This window comes from Panthera uncia, chromosome B1, assembly GCF_023721935.1.
Source record: "Panthera uncia isolate 11264 chromosome B1, Puncia_PCG_1.0, whole genome shotgun sequence".
Classification (NCBI taxonomy): domain Eukaryota; kingdom Metazoa; phylum Chordata; class Mammalia; order Carnivora; family Felidae; genus Panthera; species Panthera uncia.
The window spans coordinates 150,352,226-150,357,154 of NC_064811.1; positions in this window are offsets into that span (position 1 = coordinate 150,352,226).

The window sequence follows — 4,929 nt, forward strand, 5'->3', positions numbered from 1 at the left end:
CCGGGCTCTGAAAACACAGCAGCAGACGTGACAACCAAGGGACTACTCTCAAGGAACTTTCTGTCTCATGAGAAAAAGCAGAAAGTGAAACAGTGAAGATATAATACACAAGATCCTTTCAGGTGGTGATAACTTGATAACTGTTATGGAGAATATGAACAAGGTAGAGAAAAAAAGAGAGAGGAATGAAGGGGTCTGTCTCTACTGACTCTATCCTCTGCCTTGGCAGGAGCCAGGAGAGCACTCTTCCATAACTGTACCATTATTTGCCTCCTCATGTCCCCCCACCAAATTCATATGCTAACATTCTAACCTCCAATGGGATGCTATTAGAAGTGGGGCATTAGGGCACCCGGGTGGCTTAGTCAGTTAAGTGTCTGACTTCAGCTCAGGTCATGATCTCATGGTCTGTGAGTTCGAGTCCCACGTCGGGCTCTATGCTGACAGCTCAGAGCCTGGAGCCTGCTTCAGATTTTGTGTCTCCCTCTCTCTCTGCTCCTTCCCCGCTCATAGCTCTGTCTTTATCTCTCAAAAAATAAGTAAAAACAAAAAAAAGTTAAAAGAAAAAAAGAAATGGGGCCTTTAGGAGGTGATGAAGTCATGACAGTGGAGTCCTCATGATAGGATTTGTGCCCTTATAAGAAGAGACACAAGAGAGCTGGCTTCCTCTCTCTGTTCTCCACCATGTGAGCACACAGTAAGAAGAGGCCATCTGAAAACCAGGAAGCAGTCTCTCACCAGACATGAGATCTGCCAACACCTTGATCTTGGACTTTCCAGCTTCCATATCGGTGAGAAATAAATTTTAGTGTTTAAGCCACTAAATCTGTAGTAATTTGTTATAGCAGCCTGAAATGACTGAAACTTTGCATTTCTTCTGTTTGCCTGCTGCCCCCTGCCCCAAAGGCATGTAATTGGTGGTCTTGCTGGTGGTCATATTCTTGCCCTCCTTCCAAGGGGATTCCATAGCTGGATTTTTAGCCCTGGGCATGGTTGCTATGTTGCTGGTTCAGCCACCTCCCAGACCTGGCAGCAACTGTGAGCCAAGTCAGAGACCAGGTGCAAAACTTTAAAATCTGCATGAACCCATGGCAATCCTAACCCTCCAGTTTCCCCCACCTCCATTCCTGCACCCTTCCAAGAAGCATGAGCATCATAAATAAATCCACGACCAACATAGCTAGGCCCAAAGTAGGGTGGTAAGTTCTAGGCCAAGGGGAGCCTGGAGGGGTGAAAGTTTCTGCATGTGAGGATTTCTGGAAAGTGAGAGTCTGAGCTCAGTTTGGAAATTGCAAAACTGCAAGTGATATGGTTTAGTAGTAGGTTCAGAGAGGGGGTGCCCTGGAAGTAGGAGGGAGAGCTGGGGCTAGCAGGGACGTGGGGGTGGGAAAAGACAGGCAGTGGCTGCTGCGTTTGCTGTTTCACACCTGAGTCTTGACCTGAAGGGTGGCTGGGATTTGGATGGCTAGAGCAAATGGAAAAAAACCTCCACTCAGAGAAGCACCTGCTTCCTGCTCTCAATTTTCTCTTCTTCCAGGTAAAGTTATGGATTCCTAGCAGCCTCCATTGGGTGGGCTTCTGGAAGGTGCTAGTGGGTCCCAAAGGGCATGGGAGCCATTGTAGAATTGTTCAATAATACAACAGGGGATTTACAAAAGAACATCTAATTTAATTCCCTCATTTTGTAGATAAGGACACTGAAGGTCAGAGGGGAAGGTGCTTACCTAAGATCACACAGCTAGCAGGTGAATGCCTTGTAATTTAATGTAGATTTCTGGATTCTAGCTTGGTGATCATTTTACTACCCACACCTCTCATCCGCTCTGTGCCTGGCAGTCCTGTGCCCAGCATGTGTGTACAGACTAAAGGATGGATATCACCATTTTTCAAGGTCCAGCTGAAGCTGTGGGTCCACTTGGCTTCCCTAGGAGTTGGAGCAGGACCAGGGTTCTCATGTCTGCTGTAAGAAAAACTAAAGTCATCTAGTCCCAGGGGTGTTTCCCCAGTGTGGACAGCAATATTCAGCCCACTCAGCATCTTCTGGGTGATGCCATTGTGGCAGACAGTGCTTTGCAGACCTGGCTTTCTCAGCTGAGAAAACAAGATTTTCTCTGCCACTTACTAGTTACAAGATCTCTGACATTGATGAGCCTCAATGCTCTTACTTGTATTATAATATACACCCTTCTTGCATCATTTAGTTACTAGACCCAAAAATGCAAAGGGGATACAAAACGCATATAGTTGAGTATTTAGTCTGAAGCTGTTTATCTATGTACCATCAACATCACCACTATCACCATCATCTTGCCTGAGGAACTGAAGATATACATTATCTTGGATGTCATGATGCATACTTTAATTACTAATTACCAAAGGCCTTAGGTGACTAATAAAGATATCAGTCAAACACCTGGACTGTCCATAGTCAGAACTTGCTCTCCAAACAATGGCAACCAGAGGGCTGCTCTCGCCCAAGTAGGTTCTTAGTACATGTTTTTTGATGTTTATTTATTTTTGAGAGAGAGGCAGAGAGAGAGAGAGAGAGAGAGAGAGAGGACACAAGCAGGGGAGAGGCAGAGAGAGAAGGGGACAGAGGATCTGATGCAGGCTCTGTGCTGACAGCAGAGAGCCCAATGCGAGGTGTGGACTCAAGAACCATGAGATTGTGACCTGAGCTTAAGTCGGATGCTCAACCGACTGAGCCACCGAGGTTCCCGGGTTCTTAGTACATGTTTATTGTTTGGCTCACCCACCTGCCCTGAAGATGGAATGAAGAAAGACTAGAAATCGTAGGATTTGGGGTTCCCAGGTGGAAGTTCTTCCACCTGTCATAGTGATATTGCCAGAGAGGAACAATCCCAGTTAATATGTTCCAGTGACCATGTAGTCACCTATCCATGGGTTCCAGACAGTGTCCCCCAGGATTGGGAAACCATGACAGGCTTTCTGGAGGAGGTGGGCCTTCTTCCTACTTGTGATGGGGTCAGGGTTATGGTCGATCCAAGAGCTCTCATTCACCCAGCTGGTGTGTGTTATAAACCATTTCCCATGTAAAAAGCTAAGTCATTTATCATATATTCTCTACCCCAACAGAATAAATACTTCTCTCCACTTTAGAATGACAAGGCCCCCACCCCCTGCCATGGCAGCATATCTATGAATCTGTTTAATTAAAATGGTTAAAGGGCAGCATTGCCCATCCCAATGGCTTCCTCAGCATTTGGAGATAAGAAGGGTGCCTTGACAGGGTCTCTCATCTGGCAGGGGGAAGGTTCTGTGGCCTGTATCCTGTTGGAATATGTGACAGGCAAGTGACTTCAGCCCACCCTCCCAAGTCCCTCTTCTTGCACCAGGCTGACCTCACTCATCTGCACTCTTATCTAGTTCATGTGGGCATTTGAGACTGGAGCCTGCTTTTCCCTTTCAATTGGAAGCATTTCTGTCTCACAGTCTGATGTCAGATCACAGAAGGTAGCACTAGATGAGCAGCATGTTCCAATATTCTTGTTTGGGAACTAAGGAACAGGCTCAGTGAGGCAGTGATATGCTCAAGGTCACAGGGTAAGTTAGGGTTAGACTTCAGAGCAGGCTTCCAGGGCCTGCCTCCAGCTGTTCTGATGTGTACCTCTCTTAGCCCTTCCTTACAGATGGGTGTTCTTCTCGGCATCTAACCCCAGTCCTCGCCATTGCTGGGGCTCTCCTGGCTCCTGGCCCAAGTCCCTCACTGTGTCTCTGTCACCCATAGCTCATGATCACCTGTCTCCATGTGCACCTGCATTCCCTCTCATGAGCTTCTTTTATCAAAATGTCTGGGGGCTGTAATTTGGTGCCCCTTCTTCTTTCTCACCCCTCACCTTTACTCTAGAATAAATCCCAGTGTTGGTGCCCCAGGAGTGAGAACATGCTCATCAAGAAGTCCCAGGAGTCCAGGCCTGGGTGGGCCCTAGTGATTGTGGTGAGGTCAGGGGCATGGACAAGGGGCTGGGGTCGGCCTGGAAGATTTGGCACCGTGGCCATCCCAAAGCCTGAATGAATAGAAGCCCCCAGCGGAAACACCTGGTGGTAACGGAAATCCAGGACAACTTTTATTATCCCTGTTCACAGGTCCATTCAGACTACATTGGGGGCTTCCTATTTCCTCTGCTGGCACTTCACACTCATTCATAACAAGAAAAGCCATTGTGCTCCTGAGTTATGGGCTGAAGATCCCCAAGGGGCGGGCATTAAATACACTGGCCCAAAGGCTTATTTTTAAAATTGTATTCCCTGCTGAATTACAGGTTCTTATTTTTTCCTCCTCCCACAAAGAAAACTTTAGAAGGTAGTTTTCTCCCAACTTCAAGGGTGAAAAATAACTGAAATCTGTTCAGACTCACTTGGCATGGATCATGTGGGATCCCGCTAACTAGAAAGGAATGTCTCCTTATCTCTAGTTCTAGATTCAAACCCCAGCTGTGCCCACACTGGTTGGTGGTGGGTGAGGGATTTTACCCAATGGTTTGAGTCCCAACTGCCTCGTGAGAAAGTGAGCCAGGTATCTAGGATTCTTTTAGAATCAGGTGTTGTGAATACAAATAGTGTACATTCCTCTTGGACGTGGCCCATGGAGGGGAATCTCTGTTTAGAGAAGAAAAGACCAGACTTTAGGTGTTTGCTCCTCCCCATGCAAGAGGCAGCCAGAACTATAGATATCACAGGTTCCAAAAGTCACTTGGCTAGCACCACATAATGATGGGAGACTGTCAGAGGGTGGCCATGAGCTCAGGCTCTGGCTTCAGCAGTCACCAATAAATGGTGGCCCCACTCCACCAGGGGACTGGCTCCAGGGATGGTGCTTGGAGCTGCTGACACTTCTGCCCATGTCCCTAGGTTCTTCTCTATGAAAGATAAATCCAATAGCCTGGAATCTTCCATCTGATCACGATT